The sequence below is a fragment of the Furipterus horrens genome, unplaced genomic scaffold, assembly GCF_987537825.1.
Source record: "Furipterus horrens unplaced genomic scaffold, mFurHor1.1.pri manual_scaffold_4, whole genome shotgun sequence".
In the NCBI taxonomy this organism is placed as follows: Eukaryota; Metazoa; Chordata; class Mammalia; order Chiroptera; family Furipteridae; genus Furipterus; species Furipterus horrens.
This window is the reverse complement of record NW_028327174.1, coordinates 23,338,509-23,365,611: the sequence shown is the minus strand read 5'-3', so window position 1 is coordinate 23,365,611 and position 27,103 is coordinate 23,338,509. Positions and strand designations below refer to the sequence as shown.

General features: G+C 40.6%; 1 protein-coding gene and 1 long non-coding RNA gene across 3 annotated transcripts in view; one reads left to right on the top strand and one right to left on the bottom strand.

The window, feature by feature from the left end:
• The window catches only part of RIMKLB (ribosomal modification protein rimK like family member B), a 46,999-nt gene extending 45,726 nt beyond the window's left edge, over positions 1-1,273 (bottom strand). The window contains exon 1 of one of the 2 annotated variants that reach the window (XM_090272828.1): positions 915-1,273. The gene's annotated coding sequence lies outside the window, so the exon portion shown is untranslated. The remainder of the gene's footprint in view (positions 1-914) is intronic. The other variant, XM_090272826.1, reaches the window with a different exon arrangement.
• Positions 1,274-13,680: 12,407 nt separating this feature from the next.
• On the top strand, positions 13,681-21,610 carry LOC150011330 (uncharacterized). The gene is made up of 3 exons (XR_016510655.1): positions 13,681-14,265; positions 16,566-16,657; positions 21,563-21,610. It is a non-coding gene; the product is annotated as an uncharacterized LOC150011330 (long non-coding RNA).
• Positions 21,611-27,103: the final 5,493 nt, after the last annotated feature.

Here is a 27,103-nt window from a genome sequence, read left to right as displayed (position 1 = left end):
TCCATACAGATTTAGAGTTTAACCCAACTCCACAAAGATATGGGAACAATTTCCTAATTAATGGGGAAATAACAGCACACTGAATGAATTTTCATTGAAGTTACTTTCAACACGGTCAGTATAATAGCTCCACTCACAGAATACGATTAATGCCCCATCCCTATTCATAAACACAAATGGGATAAAATACTGGGATTACAAATCTGCTGTCAGGCATAGGAATGTAAACCTGAAATTATCCCCTAACTAGTTTGGATTTTTAAAGGGGAGCAAGGGGGGATATTTATTGCATATTGGTCAAATGCTTTTTTTAATAAATCAACCGAAACAAGCAATTATTTTGTGACCCCATTCTTATTCAGAGGGCCATCAAAGGAAAAGAGGAATGACTGTCACACTCTCTAAAATTTACACGTTAGGAAGAAAACATGGAATTTAAAACATCAGGACTGCGGGAGGAACACCACATCCTCCTCCTTCGGTCACACCACAGGAATTTGTCTGATGGAAGCAAGGGCGGCACAGATTACCACACTGGGGGACAGGTTAGCACAGCGCATTCCCAGGGTTACCACACCCCCTCGCGACAGGGAAGCCAGACTTCACGCCCGAGGTCGCCGCCGCTCCGACGCGGTCGTCCCAGTGACACGCACACAGCATCACGGACCCCTCCCAGCACAACCAAGCCCAGGTTCTGCCTCGCTCCTCACCACCTCAGGCTCTGGAGAGACCCCCGGCCTTCGCCAACCCCGGGCCCTGGGAGGGCGTGCACAGCCCTGCTCCCTCCCCGGGCCGATGCCCCCCGCCCATCGCCGTGTCCGTTCGGCCGAACTTGCCTACAGAGGAAAGGACGCAGGGAGGGCGCCTCCGCCTCATCCCGGGTACTAGGGGAGGGACGCGATGGGACCGCTCACCTGGCTCGGGCGGCTCCTCCCTCGATCTCGGCCAGCGGAGCCGAGCTGGGGCCTCCGAGGGAAGCGCGGGCTGCCGGGCGGGCGGGCTGAAGGTCCGAGGAGAAGGGGGATGGGGTAGGGATGCCGGGAGCCGCCTCTTTTCTCCGCCACCGCGGCTCCCGCAGCCAGGCCGGGGCCCTCGCCCACTCGCCCACTTTCTCACAGCCTCGCTGTCGCTCTGGCTCGCCGTCACCCCAACTCCCACACACACTCGTTCCCACCCACACACACGCGCACACACACTCACTCGCACCCGGCCACTCCTCGCTCCCTCACTCGCCTGGCGTACGCGCGCACGCGAGCCCGCTTACACAGCGCGCACGACGCCGGCTGAGGCTGCCCTGCGCTGCCCCAGGATGAGGAGCTGCGTGCAGAGACCCTGCGCGCGCCCCGGCTCCGCCCTCCAGGCTCGGTGGCGCGGAGGGCGGGGTGGGGAGCCGGTGGCCCGTGGGGTGAGGGGCTGGACCGGCAGATTGAATCTAGCGCAATGGGTCTAACACCTGTGCTCGGACGCGCACTCCGGGTTCCTGACCCCACCGGCGGCCATCGCCGGCCTCTCGGGTTGCGGAGTGGCGATGGAGCGCGCGAGCTGAGCTGTGAGGGAAACGGGAGCGCGAGAGCTCGAGGACGCGCTTTCCCCACCCGCCTCCAAACCGTCCTCACTAAGGAAGGGAAACGGGTGGGGGAGCGAGGTTTGTTCCAGACTCGAATCCGCGAGATTAATCCCTTCCGTTGTACATGTCCCCGCCTTTACGTTCCCTTCTCCGACCGCATTCATCCACACTTGAAATTTACCAAGCCTCTCGGACAGACGCAGTGTCCACGCCTCTGCCTCTTGCGCACCTTTCTGATGGCCTCCGCCTGGAATCCGAGAGGCAAAGATTTGGTGACAAAGATCATTAGTATCTCTAAGGTCCTTTTCCGTGGACGGAGTAAATACAATGCCTCTGTATATTGTGAGGGAAAATGTTAAACTACATTAGATACTCTCGGAGCTTTCAAGATAACACGTTTTAAAGATAAAGGCAGGATCGTGTGGTACAGCCAGCTTAGAACCCAGTTGAAGCCTTGAGCAAATTAGTTACTTAACTTCCTCAGAGCCTTGACAACATATGAGTATATTCCAAGGTTGCTGTGAGAATGAAATGAGATGATATATTTAAGAGCATTTTGTAAATTCTCAAACTATATAAAAATAAAAGGCAAAAAAATATGAGTATGCTCAATTACATTACTACTCTGTTAACAAATTTTCCTAGATCATAAAGAATAAAACCAAAGGCAACAGAGGACTGTGCTCCTTCATATGAAAGATTCATTTCCAAATAACTTGTCATTTATTACTGCCAAAGATCCCAGATATGAGATAAAATAATGCCTAACCACTTTGCCTTCTTGCAGGTCAATCTCCCTTCTCAGCCACCGCAGCCAATAAATGCTTCTCAGCACTCTTTCCCAGTCTTTTGGGTCTACTTTTTCCGGGTTTGCTTTTTCTACTGATTTCCTTCAGGGAACCTAGAGTAAAACTTCTAGACTGGATCAGATGTCAAGTTTCATTTAACCTATGTGATCTTCTGAAGTAACCTCTCTGTCTCTTAATCTGCTCAACTATAAAAGTTAACTATAAAAATATTTTATGAAAACTATAAAAATGGTTACCTGCTTCATTGGGTTGTTGTAAGCGGTGAGTTAGAGTATATAAGATTTCACACCTGACACAAAGCAAGTACGATTAAGTGTTCGCTGTGGTTGTTATGCCACTATGAGTAACCAAGGACAGTGAATTATTTTCACAAAGGACACGTTTAGAGGAACAAATAAAGATAGTATAGGATACACTATCTTCAGAAGAAGGGGGGAAAGTATACAGAACTAAAATGTTGCTATTTACTTTCACTTTGGTATTCAGTCTTCTGGAACATAAAGTACAATATATCCAGACTAAAGACAAAAAAGATAAACATTTTATGATTAAAGGAAGCTTGCTCACTAAGATACCAACTCTTATGATATAATCTTGACAAAAGAATATAGGGAAATTGGCACAGGGAAAAGGTTATATGACCCTGCCCAGCAGATGATCAGTAATACCTAACCTATCCACCAATTCCAAAAGCAGGTTGTGTTGGTGAAACTATGGACAGAAAATGTTAAACTACTAACTTACTGGCCACTTGCCTTTTTAAAAAATGCTATCGTTCAATTCAATGAATTGGCACTATGTGTCAAATACATCCTAAAAAATTCACAATGCAAACAACAACGTTGTTTTTCAGAAAAAAACAAAAGAACTATATTTAAAAAAACCAAAGCCAATGATATAACTTAAACAGATTATATAATACATGCGTAATGATCAAATTTATACCTTATATGTTTGTATGACGCAATGAGGAAGCAGAAATTATTTTTAGCATTTCCATAATGGGAAGGCAAGGTTCAAAAGGTACAGCTTTTTAGATTTAATCGTAATCTTTGTGCTTTCACATGTTTACACAAGTATGGATGCATATCTCCTTTTGATAGCAATGTTTACCCGAAAGCATTTTAAGAAGTGTGTCTTATTTTAATCATGCGCCACTCATTTTTACCCAGTAAATTAAAATTCCTCAGGAGGCTTTGGGATCTGTTGAATTCCCTGAGAAGACATTATAAGTAACCTAGCATCTCTGGAGTCAGATGAATCTGATTTGAAATCACAGCTTTAATTTCCAGTAGCTTTGGATTGTTGTTTAACCTCTATAAGCCTCAGTGTTCTCATCAACAAAATGGAGATTAAGTATTTCATTAAGTTATAAGGATTAATGAAGTAACTCACATATAATTCACTACATAAGTGCTCAGTATATACTGGGTATTATAATACAAAATTTGATACCACAATAGTCAAAACATCAATGTTTAGATATATGTAGTAATAGTACAAAGAGTTATAAATATTTACTGGATGTCCCTATGAGTGTGAGACCAACCCTATTGTGAGTAGTATCTGAGATGAAACTGAAGTGCATTTTTTTCCCAAACCAAAACTCTTCCAGCCCTGGCTGGTGTGGTTCAGTGGATTGAGCACCAGCCTGCGAACCAAAGAGTCACCAGTTCAATTCCCAGTCAGGACACATGACTGGGTTGTGGGCCATGTCCCCGTGGGAGGCGCAGAGGCGCACAAGAGGCAACCACACATGGATATTTCTCTCCCTCTCTGTCTCCCTCCCTTCTCCTCTCTAAAAATAAATAAATAAAATATTAAAAAAAAAAAAAAAAAACTCTTCCAGAACTTCCAGATTTTTGCTCTTATGCTTAGATAGATTAGAATCAAGGGATAGGCCTGGCCGGTATGACTCAGTGGATTGAGTGCCAGCCTGCAAACTGAAAAGGTCGCTGGTTGAATTCCCGGTCAGGGCACATGCCTGGGTTGCGGGCTGGGTCCCAGGTTGGGGGCATGCAAAAGGCAACCGATCAATGTATCTCTCACACATTGATGTTTTTCTCCCTCTCTTTCTCCCTCCCTTCCCCTCCCTAAAATTAAATAAATAAAATCCTAAAAAATAAATTTTAAAAAGTAGAAACAAGGGAGAGCTTTTAAAACTGATTAAATCAGAACATCCAGGCACCAATACTTTTTTTAAAGCATTCCGAAGAATTCTAAGGAAGACCAAGGTTCAGACAAGAGATATTAGAATTAACTATATACAACTGTATGGAAATGTACATGTGATCTAGACATTTCAGTTAACCAGATTACCTTGTTAGACTATGATAGCTAGATTTGTGGCAAGAGGCATTTAAAAAACTTATTGGTAGACAATATGAAGACACTAGGGGAAAAACAAAGGTTTGAAGAAAACAAAATCCCCCCTAATAAATTGTCCCAGTCCAACCAACCCCTGTCTCTGATTCTACTTGTGCTACATTGGTGTATATCTACATCAGCCAGAAAAACATAACTTACCTATTATCTAGATTGCAGGTTAAGCAAAAATCTTTAAGTACCCCATAGGCACCATCTAGTGCAAATCTTTTTCTTCTGGGTTTAGAGATAAGAAAACAAGCTGGGAATTGATCAAAACTAAAAGTAGTGAGAAGAACTATAAACAAGAATGAATCAGGATTGTTATCAGTACCTAAAATAAGTGTTTGTATGCGATTACTGTAAAATTCATGTGGCTGAAGAAAAGGTAGTGGGTCTTATATCAGAATCTACACTAGCTAATAAGAGACAGTACGAGCAGCTGCCGTAGATCTAGCTCACCCCACTGTTTCCTCTCCAGGAGCCAGCTGGCTAGAACCAGCCTAACAACAACAGTCTTCACAGTTAGAATAGCTAAACACTGATCTAGCCTTTCTCCACCCACATCCCTCCTCCTTTTCCTCCACTCCATTTCTGCACATAAAACTGAGCACCTCTTGAACTGTGCTAAGAAAATACCAATGCCAGACACAAAGGAGGATGAAGTGGGAAAAGGGAGGAGACTATATATTGGTTGAATCGGGGAAGGAAAGGATGTAAAGAAGAAGAAAAAAAAAAAGACTGAGAAAGAGGAGTGATGTAGGTGTTCCTCCTCCTTCTTAAATTGTGCTTGGTTGTTAGTAATATTTCTTTTTCCCTACTACATAGAAATAACCTGGGATGCTACTTTAAAACTGCAGATTCCTTGGCCCTCCTCCCTGACCTTCTGAATCAGCCTGTGTATTTACAGTTTTGAGTCAAACTCAAAGCTTATGGAATCAGCCATAAATTTGCACTTTTAATAAACATACCAAGTGATTCTTAACACATGAAAGTTTATAGTGTCTTTTTAAATTTTTTGATTCTTCAATTACAGTTGACATTCAATATTATATTAGTTTCAGGTGTACAGCATAGTGATTAGACATTTATATAACTTACAAAGCGATCCCCCAATAAGTTGAATACCCACCTGGCACCCCATACATAGTTATTACGTTATTGACTACATTTCCTATGCTGTAAAGAATAGTGTCTTAAAGAGACAAATAACCTTTTGTAAAATGTTCTTGATTTAAAGCACTCATAATTTATAAACTCATCTGAGCCATAATCAACCTTGTAATGTTGAGCAAATGTGGTTAGTCCCCTCTGACAGAAGAGAAAATTGAGGCTATGAGATAAAATCATTGGTGGTGATTTCTTAGTCTCCTGATTCCTGGTCCACTGTAATAACTTAAAAGTATATCAGTCTGGGAAGACTGAAAGAAGAGAATGGAATAAGTAAACGTGGAAAGGCAGTGTGTTCTCTCTAAAGATCAGAGGAATTATCAGATAATAAGGCGGTGGGGGGGGTGCAGAGAACCCACCCTACTCAGTGCAGAGAAATATAACTAAATTGTAGACATTTCAATCACAGAAATTACATTTAAACCACACAAGAGCTGTGCAGATCTGTCACAAATCTATGTCACCAGCAGCACCCTGAATGATTAACAACATTTACAGTCTATATGAATGAAAGAATTCTGGAAGCATCCTAATGACCTGCACTACTATGTTTGTCCTGGTTCTCTTTGCTGTCTTTTATATGTTGAGAAGTTAGGCTAAGGGGCTCTGTTTATTAGTCCAAGTTCATTTAGTTACCTTCAGTGCAAAAAAACACTGCAACTTATATCCATTCTGTCCAATTCTTATATTCCCTACTATTTTTTTAAAATAATTTTTGCTCTGTTGGTTTTCAAACCCATATTGGTCATTGAGCTAGAAGAAAAATTTTTTTAAATCTTCCTTACTTTTCCTAGATAACCCTTCTTCTGTTGACTACACCTGAATCCCCAACCTAACACTTTCCTTGATTTTCCTTCTCTCCCTCGGTGCTTTTCAGTTTGGGTTTCATCCTAACAGCATGATATAACATCAAAGGAGACAGTACAGAGAAAGAAAGGGAAAAAAATTAAAAAGTAAATCTTTGCTGAGTGACACAGTGGAATTACTAGGCAAATCTCTAATACATTTGTTTCAATCCATCTTGATTTTTTCCTAGAACTTTTCTGGACAACTTAGACCAGACAATTTAGACCTAAATAGAGGATCTGTAACACTGCCTTGCTTAGTAAATAAATAGTGAAAAAGGAAATTGCCACAGAAATATTTGAAACATCTAGTTATATATCTGTCCCTAATCTTATAATAAAGCTAATATGTCTTAGAATATGGAATGTTCACAGAGCTTTTACATATATTAAACAGTTTAATACTCCTAATAACCCTACTGGATTTGAGTGTCTTCTATTTTCAAGTGAACAAACTAAGGCAGAGAGAGGCTGAGTAGCTTGTCCAGACTCGCAGCCAGCAAATGCAAAACCATGATTTGAATCCAAGCATCAAAGTACATGCTCGTAACCACCTCTTACAATCCCTCTAAAGACTATACAATTGATCTTATCTGCAAGTATCCCCCCACTTCTTAGTATGTAAAGTTTTGTTTAGATATCAATGCCCACTGTTTTTGCTTCCATATCTAATATCATATACAAACATTTGAAAAATAATGGTACATAAGTTAGAATTTATTCACAAAAGATCTAGAAGCTCATTATCCAAGCATGCCTATCAAGATTTAACAAAAAATTATTACTAATATATGTGTTCTTCAAATATATACAAGTTCTATTTTGATTAACAAAAAACAAATCCAGTTAAATCATAAATGAATTTGCTAAAGTCATACAAACTTTTGTCATTTTGCTTTTTCTCACACTTCAGATACTAACAATACAACTACTGCCTTGTGGGAGACTGAAATGTATTGAGGTTTAAAAAGAGATCCACTGATATGCTGGACAAAAAGGATTTAGCAGAGAAAACAAGGTTGGGCGCCTAACAGAGAGGGCAAAAGTAGGTCAGTGTCCCCTGGCAGTCACAGCTGGTAGAGAGTGATGGCACTGAGAAACGGGGTGGGAAACTAGAGAGACACAGAGAGGAGGAATTTACATGAGGCGGACTTAAGTCAGCCTTTTATAGGTTGACTGCAGAAACAGCTGAAGCACCACTTTCTCCTCCCTGCCCTTCCCCCCTCCTAGCCTGCCTTCTCCCAGGCCTCCTTCCTTACCTCTGTATCACCATCAGACCCCCTCTGCTGGAGACAAAGACACCCTAGAAAGAAATGAGGAGAAAAAACAAACCTAAAAAAGAATTATTTCAACAACGGAGAAAGTGGTGAAGAAAGGAGTGAAAGAGAATTTTAATCAAATCCAGGTAAACATGATGGAGAGAGAGAAATAACAGACAAGGAATATAGACAAAAGAAAAAACAAAAACAAAAACAAAAAACAGGAGGAAGAACTTGGCCCTGGCCGGGTAGCTTTGTTGGTTAGAGCCCTCCCAGTACGCCAAGGTTACAGGTTTGATCTTGGTCAGGTCAAGGCACATACAAGAATCAACCAATGAATGCATAAATAAGTGGTATAACAAAGACATGTCTCCCCCCTCACCCCAATCTTTCTCTCTCTAAAATCAATAAAATTTTTTTAAAAATTGGGGGGATGATGAACACAAAATACAATATACAGATGATGTATTATAGATTTTTACATCTGAAACTCATAATTTTATTAAAGTGTCACCCCAATAAATATTTCTTTAAATCAGTAGAAAGAAAAGGAGGAAAAGATGGCTAGATAAAACAAAAGATATTCATGAATACAGCAAAAGTAGTATTGAAAACATAATTCTAGTAATTTCTGATTACTTAGGTTTTAAAAAATGAAGTGAGCAAAACTGAGAAAGACCTCTTAAGGGCTGCAATTTGAAATAACCAAAAATATGTAATGTTGTGGCAACAAGACAAAACTGGGATGCTCCCAAATAAGACTTCCATCCCCAGTTCACATCCAAAGTCTAAGTTATGCTGCCTGTGTTTATCTATCTATCTCTAGAAGAAGTTCCTGTGACTAACTTAAATCTCTCTCTCTCTCTCTCTCTCTTACTCTCTCTCTCTCTGTCTGTCTCTTTTTATTTTTAAAATTCTGTTTTAATCACACAGGATCAGAGATTTTAGCTTCATGCATGTCATGCTGGATTTTCTTTAAGGAGGCAGTGTTTGGTATCATTTCACAAGAGAGCTATTGACAATATTATACTTGTCATAGTTCAAAGTCCAAATCCTTTCATGTTTCAACATTTAGGCAACCAGGGTAAGTCCATGGCACTTACGGTGTCGGCCCCTCTCACACTTCAAATATCCTTTTCAGCTCAGAGCAGGAAGGAGGCAGGAAGTTCACTTTCCCTACAGCATTTGGCATCATCTTGAAATAATGAGTAGTTTGTTGGTGGGAGTCTCGGTCAGGAGGCCATTTCCTCTCTGTGCTCTATCCTACCTTTTCTAGAGCATGAGGGAATAGTGCAAGGAGGTAAATTCAGAGACAGCCCTTCCCAGGGAGTTTACAAAATGTTCCTCTAGCTCTACAAAGTTGGTGTGGGGCAAGGAATGGAGCCCTGGAATCAGGAGATCTGCATTCCAGGTGTGGCTTCACCTTTATCATGAGACCTCTCTCCCTCTGAGCCTCACTTCCTCTCTGCTTAAAAACAGTGCTTTGGACATCGACAACAGTGTGGTTAATGTGAAGGGAGGGGGAGGTATAAGGGGGTTAAATGGTGATGGAAAAAAATACAATTAAAAAAGACAGTGCTTAAAAATACTGCTTTGCCTTATGCCCTGAGGTACCTAAAATGAGGATCAAAGTGAGACTACAGTGGTTAATAAACTGAAAAGAACCAAGTGAACATATGTCAATATGAACATAGCACTCATGTGGATTTTCTTGTATTATGAAATGTGTTCCAAGATCTACAAGCTGTGCTTGAACTGCCCATAATAGCCAGCAGCCTGAGGGGCTCATCCTAACAAAGACATCAGTTATTCAAGGTCGTACCAGAGGATAACTGGAATTCTAGAGCTGGAGAGATGAGGTTCTACAGAGCTGTATGGCCTTCAAATGGGAAGCTTGCTGACAGTAGAATTTGCAATAGAAATACCGCTCCTCTTTTCTTTTTCTTTTAAATCATTTTTTATTTTAAAATTACAGTTGACATCCATTGTTATATTAGTTTCAAGTGTACACCCCAGTGATTAGACATTACAAGATTTACTAAGTGATCATCTCAATAAACCTCCCACCCATGTGATACCATGCAGATTATTAAAATATTATTAACTATATTCCCTATGCTGTACTTAACATCCCCATGACTATTATGTTACAACCAATTTATACTTCTTAATCCCTTCATCTTTTTCACCCATCCCCCAAACCCTCCTCCCATCTGGCAACCATCAAAATGTTTTATGTGTCTATGAGTCTGCTTCTATTCTGCCTGTTAATTTATTTTGTCTTTTAGATTCAATTGTTGATAGATATGTATTTATTGCCATTTTACTGTTCATATTTTTATCTTTATTTTTTCCTTCTTCTTCTTAAAGAAGACCCTTTAACATTTTATATAATACTGGTTTGGTGGTGATGAACTCTTTAGGTTTTTCTTGCCTGGGAAGCTCTTTATCTGTTCTTCAGTTCTAAATGATAGCCTTGCTGTATAGAATAATTTTAGTTGTAGGTTTTTTCTTTTCATAATTTTCAATATTTCTTGCCAATCTCTTCTGGCCTACAGAGATTCTGTTCAGAAATCAGCTGACAATCTTATGGGAATTCCCTTGTAGGTAACTAAATGCTTTTCTCTTGCTGCTTTTAAGATTCTCTCTTTCTCTTTAAACTTTTGCATTTTAATTATGATATATCACGCTGTGGGACTCTTTGGGTTCATCTTGCTTGGGACTCTGGGCTTCCTGGACTTGTATGTCTGTTTCCTTCACCATGTTAGGAATCTTGTCTGCTGTTTTTTCAAATAAGTTTTCAATTTCTTGCTCTCTCTCCTCTTTTTGTCACCCCCATGATACAACTGTTGCTATACTTGAAGTTGTCCCAGGAGCTCCTTACACTATCCTTGTTTTTTTGGACTCTTTTTCTTTTTGCTGTTCTGATTGTTTTTGCTTCCTTATATTCCAAATTACTGACTTGATTTTTAGCTTCATCTACTCTACTGGTGATTCCCTGTAAATTTTTCTTAATTTCAGTTAGTGTATACTATATTTCTGACTGGTCTTTTTTATGCTGTTGAAGTTCTCACTAATTTCATTGAGTAGTCTTTTAACTAGTGTTTTGAACTCTGCATTTAGTGATTTCCTTGTCTCCATTTTGTTTAGTTCTTTTTCTAGAGATTTTATTCTGCTCTTTCATTTGGAATATGGTTCTTTGTCTCCTCATTTTGGCAGCCTCCCTGTATTTTTTCCCATGTATTAGTAGAGCTGCCATGTCTCCCAGGCTTGGTAGAGTGGCCTAATGTAATAAGTTTTCTGTAGGGTCTAGTGGCATAGCTTCCCCAATCACACAAGCTAGGCGTTCAAGGTGTGCATTCCTTGTGGGCTATGTACACCTTCCTCTCTGTAGTGAAGCTTGATTGCTGTTGGCACATCACTGGGAGGGATTTACCCCCAGGCTGATCAGCTGCAAGGACTGGTTGTAACCACTCACCTCTGACCACTGTGGAGGATCAGCTGTTCAGGGGCCTGCCCCACAGAACAGGACTTGCTTCAGTGAGTCTCTGGTGCCCACTGAGGCCCACCCTTTGAATGTGTCATTTGTGAAGGTGGTTGTGTGGTGGTTCTTCAATATTGTCTGAAGCTGTCAACTGGGTTTGCTGGCTCTGGGGCCTCCCAGGAGGTGCAGGCTAAGGTCAGCCACCACCTATGTTCTGGTGTTCTGTCCAGGGCAAACTGGCATGACCTACAAAGTGATCTTCCAATGGCTGCTACTTGTGCTGGGCTTGGAGGTGCCCAGACAAGGCCAAGCTGCAAACCAAGACTGGCTGCTGTTAGTGCCAGGCCTGAAGCCACTTAGCAAGAGATATGGGGTACCCTGAGGCCATGTTGAGGCCAGTTTCTGGAAAATCCAAAAGCATGAATCAAGACCAACCCACAAGTTGGATGACGTGGGGCCTCAGGCAATCACTAGGGTGGAGCAAACAGTGTGAGCCACATTGATGGAGCCTCAGATATGATGCCCATCGGTAGGCGCTGTGAGAGGAGAGCTCAGAAAAGGAACAATTGCCTCTACCAGCTCTTCTGTCTAGGAGAAAGCTGCCCCCTCAGCTCTTGCACTGATATCAGACAATTCATTTCCTCCCCCATATGTCTCTGATGCCTGTCAAGCTGCTGCTCCAGTGCAAGAGCTCAGTGAGAGTGAGTCCAAGTATGTCTATTCATGGGCCCTTTAAGAGGAACTGCTTGGAACTTCAACAGCTTTCTGTCTCTCCCAGCCTCAATCCCCACTGGTTTTTACAGCCAGAATTTATGGGGCTTCTCTTTCTAGCACTGGAACCCTGGGCTAGGCGGCCTGCTATGGGGCTGGGACCCCTCACTCCTCAGGGGGTACTTCTGCAGCCAAAATATCACTCCCAATTTTTATCCATTGTATGTGGGAGGGGGACCAGCTCATTCTGTATCTCTGTCCCTTCTACCAGCCTCCATTGGCTTCTTTAATTCCCTAGTCATACGACTTCCATTCAGACAGATTTCAATTGGTTCTGAATAATGGTTGTTCTGTACTTCAGTTGTAATTTTGATGCGGTTGTGGGAGGAGGCAAGTACCACGTTTACCTGTATTGCCATCTTGACTACAAATCCCACTAAGTGAAATTTTTATTCCAGGTATAGGTGGTCCCTGATCCATTTTGTTAATAATCATAGTAATAACAATAACCATCCTTGGAATGTGGATGAAGATAGAGTGTATTTCAACACACCTGCTTTTGAAATATGCCATGCACATTGCATATTATTTTAATCATCAAAACAGAATTCTGAAACTCTATTCAATTAATCTCTGACCAAAACTGAATGTCTTTCCATTATGTCCAATAGCTCTCCTAACAATAGAAACAATAAAAACCCCTTTTCCCCCTCATATAAGTACTGTTAATGCTTCTTTCTGGATAATTGTTAAGTTTTTAAACATCTCTGGTATAATCAGTAATATATGTGTCAAAACAAACCATGCCTATAAGGAAATAAGAGAGAAAAGCTAAGAACTATCTTATTTCAAGAAATCAGAAGAATTAGGTCATATAGAGCCTCTCTGTAGAAGAAGATTGCTTTTTTCCCTCCTCTCAAATTTGTTCCTTTTCTAAGGAAGGAATTTCTATTGTTTACCTTCTCTTTTCTCATACCCCCTTTCTCCAAATCTCCTTTTTCTTTTCTTTTGTTGCAACAGCTTCTCTCTTTATTTGTTTTCCTGACTTTGTTGTGTCTTGACTTAGTCAGCCAGACTTCCACTAAACTTTCAGAACCGGAATTGGAACAGTGCATCTGGCAAAAAATCAGTCACACATACCACACAACCACCAACAAGCGCTCTGACTGCAAAATCCTTTCAACAATGCGTTCCTGTGTCTTGCAGTCAGCAGTTCACACAGATCCATGATCTGAAGTCAGCAACACACACATTTGCATACATTCTGCATGCACATGGCCCCTGCAGTCAGCTCACAAAGACATGATATCCGCACAAAGATCTTTCGAGCAGCATACACAGGCTGCACTCTCCACCCATTTCATAAACTCTTCCTGACTGGTTCCTTCCCCCAGCGACCTCCTCCCCTCGTGCTGCCTGGCAGTGACTCCCCTCCTTTTCCTGCAGTTCTTGAAGCAACTGCAGTGCCATCCATCACCCTCCCAACAGATCCTCAGGCAAGGCATTTGTTTCTGGAAGCTCTCTGTTTCCTGGATTGGGAACTTGCTGTAGCCAAAGGACTGTCGGAACAGAATCTCCTTCTGGAACACAATACTGTAGGCTGTTCCCTAGCACCCTAACTTGATTCTACAGATTATAATTTTGACAAGTAAGATTTGGGAAGAAGGCAGGGATGAAGGCGAAAGGAAAAGGAAAAAAAAGAGAAGAAAAAGGAAGAGAGAAAACCCCGCTAAAAATTTCAAAGAAGACAATTTGATCAAAAGCAGAGTAACAGACTTCAGAAGGAAATAGTGGAGAACAAAGGAGGAGACAGAAAATTAAGCAGCAGGTGTTAAAGTAAACGGAGAAACGAACAAGCAAAACATATGGAAAGTCAGTTAAAAGCTTCTTGAGCTTTTGTTACCCAATAAGTTATGAGGTGACCCGAGATGTAGGATAGAATGTTAGAGAAGGTTAAGTCAGTGATAAAGAAGAATATCTTCTGATAGACTGCGTATTTTAAAATCTCCTAAAAAGGGAAAATGGACAACTATCTCAAATATCTGCCACAAGAAAGGTGGGTTTTGTTTTGTTTTGTTTTTTGTTTGCCACAAGGAAGATTTTAACTACTAATTTGTATTTAGTGATGCTTGGAGCGATAATACATCTGGCTTCCAGTTAGAATGACAGATGATTTGTCACAAATATTGCACTATTTGAAATATACCTATACTAAAAATGTATCTGTTATTTACCTGAAATTTAAAGTTATTCGGCCACTCTGTATTTTTATCTGGCAATCATATCCTCAGGGCGTTCTGACACAAGCTTGAGTTTGAGAAATACTGGTATAAAGTAAGAAAGCCCACATTTAGTAAGACCACTTGGAGGTAGTTGCAAAGTAGAGATTCTTAACCCCACAGACATACCAGATTGAAATCCCTCAAGAAGGAGCTCAAGAATCTTCATTTGATATACATTGGGTGGTTTTGATTGAGGGAGCAGAGTAAGAAGTTAGGAAAATTCCTAGACAAGTGGAATGGGGAAACAGACAAGATAATAAAACACAGTCAAATGATTTGAACAACTTAGAGCCACCAGCTAGTGAATCTCAAGACCTTATCTTCCCTAACCAAGGACACTTGAGAGCAAATAATTTATACCTCTTCTCCTTAACCACAGAACACATAGCTTAAATCACTCAGGTCAGGAAGATAAGAGACCAGAAACCCAATTAATGTCATTTGTGCCAGCCCAAACCCAAGGACAAGTGAAGTCAGGGGAATAAATAACAAAAAACCAATTAGGTCCAGAGAGACCCAAGATAAACATAAAGCAGTAAAGCTGACCAGAGAATAATTCCAAGCTCACCTGTTCACTCATTTTGATACAACAGCATATTAAAATTGCAGCTGAAAAGCTAATAAATATTCTACTGAGAAATTCCCTTAAAATTTTTGCCCACAGAAGATAAATACCCTCAAAACAAAGACCCAGAATAGGGTCTCTAGGGCGCATGCCAATGTCCCTTCTTGGGCATGAACTTTTCACTTCCTTTTTCCTAAACTCTAAGGGTCCCCACCTGCAACCAGGGGAGCAACGGGCAGCACAGCAGCTTGTCCTGGGCTTATCCCCTGAACCTGTCTCCAAGGCCTCCTTTGCTCTGACTTTCCAGTGAGCTAAAGCAGCCTCGCCTCGGCTCACTTCTGTCACTGTGATTTACTTCCCAGTGAGCTAATTGCAGTCCTGCCTTAGCTCACTTTTTCCTATAATGTTTCTAGGGAGTAAAAGCAGAGCACCGCCTAGGCTCTCCCCTATTGCTTCTTCCATCCTAAATCCTTCCTTTGTTTCACTGTCCCCAGCTTTAATAAAGGTACTCTCAAAATAAGCTGCACTTGCGTTGTGAAATCTTTCCTGTATGAAATTAATAACCACACACCACAAGCCGGCCTGAGGCAGACAGGCGTTGGGCCTGGCCCCCGTCTGGTAATAGGAGGACCACTAATTTCCTCACAATTCTTCCATGAAACCCTCCCTCCCTAAATCTGTGTTTTAAAAAATGTTAAATTAATTAAACAGGGAGCCTTAGACTGAGGTAGCTCCAATGCCATGGCAGCTTACATATCAACCCAAAATCTAACCCTATGAATGTCTCAAGGTTAGGAAGTCAAAAGCTTAAGTAAGGACAGCCAGTCACAAACAGCCAACTTGGCTTAAGCTATGGCCAATCAATAATTTTCTTGCTTTTGCCTTTTCTCTATAAAAAGTCTCACAGAGCTCCTGTGTGTGGAGTGCTCCTGACCACTTCCAGTTTGGTGCTGCTCAATTCGAATCTATTTTTGTTCAAATAAACTCTTAAAAATGTTAACATGCCTCAGCTTATTTTTTTAATAGTATAAATAAGGAAAGGAGATCCTCAATGACCCCCAGGAGCAATGAGCCACCAGGGGTAGGCACCCACCGAGTCCACTGAGCTCCCTGCTTTCTTGCTGTTTGGCAGTCGTGCGTAAGTCCCTCTCAGATCCCAGCTCCCTAGCTTCTGTGTTACGAGCTGTCCGGCATTGAGCACTTTTTTCGAGACTTGGTCCAGAAACCAGTCAGAGTTAGATAGCATCCAACTTAGAAACCCAACTAGGTTGCAGGTCAGACAGGGTCTGACTTAAACTGGATTGGGTCCAGTGTGGCCTCAAGTGAATAAAATTTTGTATCAAGGCTGAACAAGTAGGTTAACCTTACAAAAGATAATCTTGAATTACAGTGGCAACAATGGGAAACTTTTATCCTGGATCCATTTTTGAGGTGCCCTAAAGAAAATGGGGTCTTGGCTAAGCACTCACTATGAAAAGTAAAGGGGAAATTATTGTTTCTTCTCTACAGTTTCCAGTGACCAGAATGAGAACCACGGGGTCACCCAATTTTCTCCAGATCCTGCAGATGGGACCTGAGAAAATTGCAGAAGCCGGCAAAGGGTGAGAATTCTTACCAAAGTCATCTCTCAGATCTTTACCTGTGGTGTCTGGTTGAGAGGGAAAGGTCAAGTTCTATGTCGCACCTTCTGTAGGTGTTCATAGAAAGTCACAAGATGTGCCTCTCTGGTATGTAGGCTGAAGAGAAACTTCTGTCCTCCACACCCCCCACTATCTCCCAACTACCTCAAAAATTTTAAATAAGAGGCTTCACATATAACAGATGATCAGAAATAACCTTTTTGACACATGTAGGGCAGGGAAAATGAACATCTGCTCTTTCTGCAATGAACTTCCTCTTCTCTGAAACCCCAAGGCATCTCACCTCACTCTTTATTCAAAATCCATGTATACCTCATTTTAACTTTCTGTCCCTGAACCTCTCACGTATTGGGATGGGGGCTGGTCTGTGACTAGCTCAGTGGGGTTTCCATACATATGTAAGTAATTAAATTTGATTAAACTCCTGCTAATTTGTCTCATGAAGATTTAATTATTAGGTCAGCTAAAAGAACCTGGAATGATATAGGAAAGTTCCTTCCTCCCAAATCTCTGTCTGGTCATATTTTGGGGGCAACCGACCTGACAGTTGAGTCGCTTGTACACACAAGAATTGATAACCTGCGTGCCCCAAGCAGGCAGAAAGCCAAGCCAAGCAAAGTTCTCACGACACAAGACAAGAAAAACAAGAAGGCAATAGCTATCCCTGGGAGAGAAAGAATCTGTCACCAACGGGTACTCGAAAACCAAATTCTCAGAGTCTGAATTGGACAGAGGTGTGAGTTGCACCACACCTGGGACTAGATATGACTGAACAAAATGTGGGTTGCACTCCACTTGCCAGCTCTTGAGGGCACAGTCTAAGTCTTTCTTTTGGCTGCCTTTGGGAGTGGGGCTCTGGATCTTGGGGGAGTAGTATTGTTGGCAGCGAAAAGGCATCAGGTGTTAGACTGGTCGAGTCAGACTGGACCTTGGTTCAGCAACCATGGTACTTGAGCTCTGGCTAAGAACTCAGAGCCAAGACTCCAACAATAAGAGAAAGTTTTTCTAGAAAGTCACAGAGGTAGAAGAAGTGAGCTGTAGAAGAAATGGGCTTAGGAAACAAGGTAAAGAAGCAAAAGAAGGGTCCTTGGAGCTTAGGAGAAAGAGAGGCAAGAAAAACATGCCTGGAGGAAGGGGGTGGGGAAAGGTGCAGGTGTGCTAGAGAGAGAAAGCTCTGTGGCTTTTAAGGGTGGGGATTATAGGGGAGGTCCCAGGGGAGGATCTGAATAGAGTATTCACCAACTTTCCAAGTGTGTCCTTTCGGGGTTGTTCTCTCCATTGATTGGATGGCCCCAGAGCAGAGGACATTAGTCAATGCATCTGTCCTGATGTCAGTCGTGGCATTGTTTGTCTGGTTTTACTTCTTTTCTTGTCCTGGGGCTGAAGCACACTGAGGCCTTGGTGTTACCCCTAGAGGTTAACACTTCAGGGAGTGGTAGTGCAACGGTCCACATGGAGTCACATGAGGCTACTCTTTGGCCCCTTTTTCTCCTGCAAGGGGGTCTACCACATGACTAGTGACATGCCAGCGAAAGAAAGGTCAGGAGGAGGGTCCAAACTGCACTATCAGCCCTATAAAAAGTCAGGGGGGTTAAACTGCATAACCAGCCATATGCTAGAGGAGGAAAGGTCACCTGGGGGTGAGATACTGGTTCTTCCAGTTTTGCTCATTACTAGGTTCTTCACCCTGGTGACCTCCTGTACCTGGCCCATAGATAGGCCTTACTCTGCTCATGCCTAACTGCTGATTAGTGTATTTTCCACCCTCTGGAAGACTCTTCTTGCATTCATAGGGTTGTTCAATATTGCCAATGAATATTTACTGTTTGTACCAGCTGAAACCTAAGATATTTGGAAAAATATATATATTTTTTAATTTTAAAAAATATTTCATTTATTTATTTTTAGAGAGAGGGGAAGGGAGGGTAGGAGAAAGAGAGGGAAAGAAACATCCATGTGTAGTTGCCTCTCACATGCCCTCAACTGGGGACGTGGCTTGCAACCCAGGCATGTGCCCTGACTGAGAACAGGACCCTTTGGTTTTCAGGCCAGCACTCAATCCACTGAGCCACACCAGCCAGAGCTAAAAAAAAAAAATTTTTAAGGTAGCTCCATCAGAAGTTGCCCCCATTAGAAGCTGATATTCAGAACCTGATAGGAACTTTTTTAGGCCTTCTCCCCTACCTAAGCTAAAATGAAACTATGTACCCAGAGGGAAAGAAAAACATTCTGAAGTCATTGTGAAACCATTTATAAAAACATTCCAAGGACACACAGCTCTAAATCTAGGTCATAAAAATCTTGACTTCTATCTTAGTTGAAAATGTCCATCATATAGAGAAGCAAATTGAAAATAATGTAGTTGGATGCCTGAGTCAACCTTTCAATATCATTTAGGTTGCAACCAATTCTTGGAGGGATCAAAACAATTGTACTTGCCTTATAAATCAAATTTTTACATGAACAGAAATGCAGTTCTAGAAACAATACAAAATCCACCTGGAATATCTCAAGGGATTTGTCTCTCACCCTGTACAAGAGAAATGTTAAACTACCTAGGTTTATTTGGCATGTAAATTAAGTGGGATGTATTATCAAATATGAGATGGTGAACCTTCTTAGTTTATATGTGTATGGGTATACATTACTAATATAGGTATTCCAGAAATTGTTTGAAATTCATAGAAATTTGTCAATGCTCACTGCCCAATTATTATCTTAAATTGTTATATGCCACAGAAATAATTACATTTCCTTATCAAATGAGTTCTCAACAGATCTTTAACCATGGCCTTCTGTTGTTGTTTTAGCTTTTTGTCACTTACAGACAGTTATTGTTTTACTCTGATGCTTTGCAAACAAAGCTTCATGTTCAGAGATTCATGGAAAGAACTCTGACAAGTACTCCAGAATACAAATTTCTGATAACTTTAAGATCACACCACTAAACTGAGTAAGAATTTCCAGAACAAATAGAAAAACTGGATTCAAGAAGAACCTGAATTAATAACATAGGATTGAATGAATCTTGGGGATGATTATTATTTTTATAATTTTTCCTTGGAAATACTGTGAGTTCCTTAATGTTTCATTTTCCAAATTTAAGGAAACTGCTTTTCCTCTTAAGCTCTCTATGACTTACACTAATGTTTTAATGTATATTTTTGTAAGCAGGATTGAAACATTTACTTTTTTTGCCTACTTAATTCCTCCAGAATTCAGAAATTTAATTGAGTACAGATGCTCCTCAACTTATGATGAGGGTTATAGCCCTATAAACCTATATTAATTTTAAAATTCTATAAGTCAAAAACTCATTTTAGTACACTGAATAAAACGTATGCCCCCCCCCATCCCCCTTGACCAATTCTCAAACACCAGCTTGGTGACACTTTACCTGGAGTGAGTTAGTGTCAGCTCTCACAATTATGGGCTCAATCCCACAAGACTGCTCCCATCTCAGATGGCAATTGCCAAGTTCTGCCTCCCGTACTGCTGACCAGCAGGCTATAAATCTGGTGTTCTTACAACCCCCTCCTCGAGTTCAATAGTTTGCTAGAATAGCTCACAGAACTCAGGAAAGTGCTTTCCTTATTCTTACCCATTTATTAGAAAGGCTACAACTCAGGAACAGCCAAATGAAGAGATGCATAGGGCAAGACCTGGAACAATCTAATACATGCTGTTTTATTCCAACTTTATTTATTCTAGGAAAAGACCTAACTGTAAGGCAGGGAAAAGGTCAGTCATTGTTAGGGCTTAGATCGGAGGGCAGAGCACAGAGTATCTTTTAAGACAGTGAAACTAGTATGATACTATAATGGTGGATACATGTAATAAATTTGTCAAAATTCATAGAAGGTACAACAGGATGTACCAGAAAGGTGCATTTGTTATAACTGACGAAGCTCCAGTGACACATCATTATCACCCAAAGCCCAAAGTTTACATTAGGGTTCACTTTGCTGTTAAACATTGTATGGAGGAGAATGTGGGTATGTGGAGCAGAGAGTTTATGGGAATGCTTTGTCCCTCCCACTCAATTTTGCAATGAACATAAAGCTGCTCTAAAAAAATATAAGGTCTATTTAAAATAAAAGGAAAGAAAAGCAATGGGCATAAGAAGCAGCATGCTTCTCCAGCCATCCTAGAATTACTTGGCAAAGAATTTGCTGGGTTGGTGGTGACTACTTTTCATACATGTCAATCATTTAGGAGACACTAAGTTTCATCTTACTTGTGCCCAATAGCTAACCTCTCTGTCGTCTTAAGCAACCATTGCTACTAATGAAATAGGTTAAATCACTTGTTTCTTTATATGTCAAGGAATAAAGAAAATTCAGAACCTATCCTTTTTCCCATTAAATTCTTGATTCTTTAAATGTATAAACTGTTTTACCTTTTTAAAATTACCGATACTTAATGAAGTGCCTGGAAATACAGTTCTGAGTCATTAGGAATCTTCCATCCTCTCAAATATAGGCTAAGAGTCATGCTACATGAACTACATCAACAGTCAGTTGGAATAGTAAATGGGATGTAGGGAAAAACTACTATAGCCCTGACTGGTGTGGCTCAGATGGTTGGGCTCCTGTCCCATCGAGCAAAAGGTCCCCAGTTTGATTCCTGGTCCGGACACAAGCCTCAGCTGAAAGTTCGGCTCTGGTAGGGGTAAGGGGTGCGGTCGGGCTCGCTGATGCTGACAGAGAGAGGTAACTGATCCATGTATTTGTCCCCCTCTTTCTCCCTTCCTTCTTCTATCTCTAAAAATAAATAAATAAAATCTTACAAAAAAAAAAAAAAAAAAAGCTGTAACTGCAAAACTGGTCTAAAAGTTATTTGTTGCCCTCTTGTGCCCACTTTTAGGAAATACAGCCTCTCCCCTCTACATACCGCACATCCCTCTGATGCGAGGCACGAGTGTGAGCTCCCGTGCTTGCTTTGGGCACACAACAGTAAACGAAGCACCTGTCCACAACGAGCCACTCGTTGAGGTGGAGACTCCCTGGAAAGTAATCCAAAGAGGATATTGTCCAAGCTGGGTTATAAATGGTGAGTAGAAATTAGGCAGCTGAACGATAAGGATTACAGGGAAATGAGAATGATGGTGGAGGTGTTGCACACAAAATGGAGCATGTCCAAAGACTTAAAAGCACGAAGGAGCTTGGAGCTTTTGTGGAACTGCAAGTAATCCAATATAGCTGAAAATCGAGGTGCAGATGTACTGTGGGGAGGGTGTTGGAGCAGTAGTGATGAGACAAAAATATTATGAATAGCCACGTGTGCAAGTTCCACCCACATACTAAAAACAAGGAGTCTTTTAAGGTTTTTAAGACAGAGGGTGATTTAATCAGATTAATGCTAGAAATCTTACTCTTGATGCTTTATATTATGAATGAAGATGGAGGAAACCTGGAGCTGGGACACTAATTAGGACTCTTGTTACAGTAATGATTAGACTGAACTAAAGTGGTGGAAATACTGAAGAGAATGAGTGGATTTGGAAGCTACTGAGGAGATAAGACCAATAGGATTTTGATGACGAAGGGTGTGTGTGTGTGTGTGTGTGTGTGTGTGTGTTGGGACCTAAGGTGAGGAAAAGAGAAATTGAGGAAACTGAAGCTGACTCACATGTTTCAGTTGGGTAACTGGGTAGTCCTAGTGAGGGTGGGCTGCGCCAGGAAACTGAGGGCTCAATTTTAGACATGCTAAGATATAAGCTTGCTCAACATTTATTCAAACTTCCTTCTTGTGCATCTGCCTGCCTTACAGAGAGTGGAAAACTAAAAACTACATTCCTTAGACCCTCCTATAGCTAGAGTTTTAATGTGATTTAGGTTCCAGCAGCCTTGAGCATTTAGCATAAGACTTAATTCACAATCAAATTAAGTGAGGAAAAGAGGCGGGGAGTGAGGATCCATTTTGCTGGTGTGGCAGAGTCAGGGTGGCCCTAGAGCCTGAGTTGGAAGGTGGTCTCCAGGTGGTAGGAGGAGCAATGGAATGTCTCAGTAGTCAATCCCAGAAGCTCAGCCTAGAGTCTGTCCTTTACCTTTTCCCCTGTCTGCTTAAGGATGCTGCTCTCCTTAATTAGGGGCTGACTGACTCAAGGTCCTATGGGACATCCACGCAGGGATGTGCTATTATTGCACATTCCAACAGAGAGCTCCGGAGAGAGAAGTAGATGAGACTGTGGTTTAGATCTGGGAGCATAAATCGATAGATACCAACAGATGGCAAATGAATACACAGTAGTGGGTGTAATGAATAAGAAAGAGAGTATAGCCAAAAGAGAGGTGGCCAGGGCATGAACCTTGAAGACTATCCACATTTAAGTGTAAACAGAAGAAAAATAAATGTTAGAGAACACTGAGTAGAGCTAAGAGAAAAACAAGGAATGTGATATCATAGATCTCAAGGGAAGAAAACATTTCACAAAAAGAGGGATTGGTCAATAATTCTTCATGTTGAAGAAAACTAGAAAATAAGGCTAAAATTTATCTATAATATTGAGCCTCAATGAGGCCCTTGTGTGACAACTCTTCTTAGAACTGTCAAGAGAAGTGGATTAGGTTTTGGGAAAAGGCCAAGCTACAAATGTTCCTTGTTTGATGCTTATCTAGTCTCTTGAAAGACTCAGATTAACTTCAGAGGCACTGTGATGGATTAAAAATGAGCACACACACACACACACACACACACAAGATGGCCACACATTTTTTTTGCCATTCCTACAGTCAAGAGGTGGCATCTATTTGTCCTGCCCTTAAATTGAAACTGATTCTGTTGACTTATTTATGCCCAATAGAACATGCTGGGTAACTTCTGAGGCTGAATGTTAAGAGATTTGCAGTTTCTTCCCTTGCTTCTTGCCATTCTCCCTCTCTCAGCCCATGACCATGCTCTCCGAAGCCCAAGTAGGTCAGTTCTAGATACTACATGGAAGAGAGCTCTTTGCCAGCAATCCCATCAGAGACTCCTGATGGCAGGTTACACCAACTAGCCACCTAAATGAGGCCACTTTGGATCTTCCAGCCAATGCCATGAAAAGCAAAATGACTGCCTGATCGACACAGAAAATAATGGAAAGTAATAAACTCTTCTTTTAAGTCACTAAGTTTTGGTGTGGTTTGTTGACACTACTAAGGGAACTGGGGGGGAGGATCTTCAAGGGGAAAGGTATCAAAGGTTCATGACAACCAAATGCTGTATAACATTTGAAAAAGGAGCATTGTGCTTCTGCCTGTCACCATTCTCAGGGCTGCTGTTATACCAGGAAATTTAAAAGAATGAACCCACTGAACAACAAGCAAATTCCAATCTCCCTGTGATGAAATTTAGTTCCAACCTTTATTAATCATCCAATTCATCATTCTAGGAATATATCAATGCCAAGTCCTAGAGAAGAAGTCTATCTCCAAAGAACTAATATCTGCAACTTGCCTTAGAGAATGTAAGCTATATAATAAAGGCAAAATGTTGGCATTTTATTTCTGCTATATACCAAATGCTTATAATAGAAGGGTTAGAATTAGCCCTGGCCAGGTAGCTAAGTTGATTAGAGAGTCACCAATGCACCAAGGTTGTGGTTTTACTCTCCCATCACATACAAGTAATCAATAAATGATTCAATAGTGGAACAACAAATTGATGTTTCTCTCTTTCTGTCTCTTTTTCCCTCTCTCTCTCTCTAAAATCAATGTTAAAAAATTTTAAGCCCTGGATGGTGTGGCTCAGTGGATTGAGTTCTGACCTGTGAACCAAAGGGTCACTGGTTTGATTCCCAGTCAGGGCACATGCTTGGGTTGCAGACTAGGTCCCTAGTTGGGGGCATGCCAGAGGCAACCACACATTGGTGTTTCCCTCTCTTTTTACCTCCCTCCCTTCCTATCTCCTTCCCCTTCTCTCTAAAAATTAGTAAATAAAATCTTTTAAAAATGAAAAATAATTTTAACTAAGCTTCCAAATACATATATATTATTTAATTTTTAAATAATTTTTTGTTTTTCAATTACAGTTGACATACAATATTATATTAGTTTCAGATGTACACCCCAGTGATTAGACATTATATAATTTACTAAGTGATCATCCCAATAAATCTTGTATCCATTTGACACTATAAATGCTCACTAGAATATTATTCACTATATTCCCTGTGCTATACTTTCTTAAATTTATTTTTATTCTGTCCTACTTTTTGTGAAAGTAAATATAAAGTTACAAAGATTTTTTAAATAATGTACATTAAAAATTATTAAATTCCTCCCTGGCTGGTGTGGCTCAGTGCATTGAGAGCTGACCTGCGAACTGAAAGATCACCGGTTCAATTCCTGGTTAGGGCACGTGCCTACATTGTGGACCAAGGCAACCAGTCGATGTTTCTCTCCCTCTCTTTCTCCCTCCCTTCCCATCTCTCTAAAAATAAGTAAATAAAATATTAAGAAAAAAATTATTAAATTCCTCCTTTAGGATTTCTTCTCCAGGCAAAATAACTTAAATTCCTTTAGTTCTTTCTTACAAACTAAATTTTCTAATTATTTAGTTCTATAGTCCCTCATCAGATTTTCTACATTTCAAGGGAGTTGTAGTAGTAAATTATTAAAAGGTTTGATTCATAGTGAATATTAAAGGATAATTCTGTGGTTCCCACATGAGTTCTCGAACTCCCTCCCCCCATCCTCCCTTTGTTTCTCCCTCCCTCTTCTTCCTTCTTACTCTCCCTGTCTCTCCCTTCTCTCTGTCTCTCCCTTTTCTCTGTCTGTTCTCCCTTATCTCCTTTCTTTTAATCTCTCCCTTTCACTTTCTGCTTTCCTCCGAATGTACTAATTTCAAAAGGAGCATAATCATACTTTTTAGCACAGGGCCTAGGATATTGTAAGTGTCCCATAAACATTAGTTATTATAATTAACTAGTATATTATAGCTAACATGTAATAATAGCTAATTTATATCTTTTATATTAATATAATATATTATTATAACACTATATATTATAGTTATAAATATACATGTGGTATTTATACAATAGATAAAATAATTATGTACAGTATTGTAGTTATAGGGCATATTAGTTATCTATTTAGCAGCTTAAGACAACAAACATTTATGTTCCCAGAGTTTCTGTCAATTAGGAATCCAAGGACAGTTTAGCTATGTACCTGACTCAGGCTATCTCACAAGACTATATAGTCAAGGTGTTGGCTGGGACTGCAGTCTTTTTCTTCCTTTTTTGTTTTTATTGAATTTATTGGGGTGACATTGGTTGATAAAATTACATCATCTGTATATTTTATTTTTTGTTTTGTTTTGTTTCTGTTTGCTTAATCCTTCACCTCTTTCACCCAGCTCCTCAGTCTTCTTCTCAAGACCCAACAGAAAGTATCCACTTCCAAGTTCATTCACATGGCTTTCGGCAGGCCTTAGGTTGCTGGCTTTGGCTAGAGACATTCTTTCTTGCCACGTGGGCATTTCTATAGAGTAGCTTAGTTTACATCGTGGCAGTTGGCTTCGTTCAGTGCAAACAAGCAAGCAAGAGATCAGGAGAGAAGCCCCGCACTGGAAGTCAGAGTCCCATTGTCTCTGCTGCATTCTGTTTGCTAGTAGTCCCTAAATTCACCCATATTCAAGGGGTGCAAAGAATAGGAGGTAGGGATCCTTGGGGGCCATCTTGCAGACTGCCCAGCACATATAATCTATAAAAAATATAAAAAATATATCTTAATCATAATAAATTGAATAATTATATTAGCCATTATTGTTTGTTAATAATTATATACATTTGTTAATAATTATTAAGTATAAACATTCCTGGAGGGTTTTCTATATTTGGAAATTTCAGGCTTTCTCTGTTTTGTTTTGTTTTTTTAATGGGTATAAAGGGAAGGTGGAGATTTCCTGGCTGTTAATGAATTTCCAGTATTTGTCTTATTTTGTTTATGTGTAGTCAGTTTTGTCATTTATTCAATACTTTTGTTGTGGGTTCTATTTCAGGAACCTTAACAGAATCCTGAACTTGGATCAAGCATTTTACATTTTCATGGTCAAGGGAGTGTGGGTGTAACAAGCAGGACAACTAGCGCCGTCAGAAAATTTACACAGAGCAGAATGAGACAACAGCACTAACTATTGTAGACATAAGTTACAGGCGTGTTACCTGAACTGATTTTAATGACAGCCTTCGTGCTAAAAGTCCTGTTCCTGGGATAACTGCTACTCACTTCCTTTGCTTATTTCTTTTCATTCTGTTCCCCTCATCTCACTTCAGTGTACTGTCTAGTTGTTCCACCTGCTGTATTCTCAAACTGCTTTCTTCTTTAGAACTTTATCCTTTACTTCTTCATATTTAACTCAGATTTTGAATGTTTCTATCTTGAAATAGGGAATTACTATTTCAAGTCTTCATCTCAA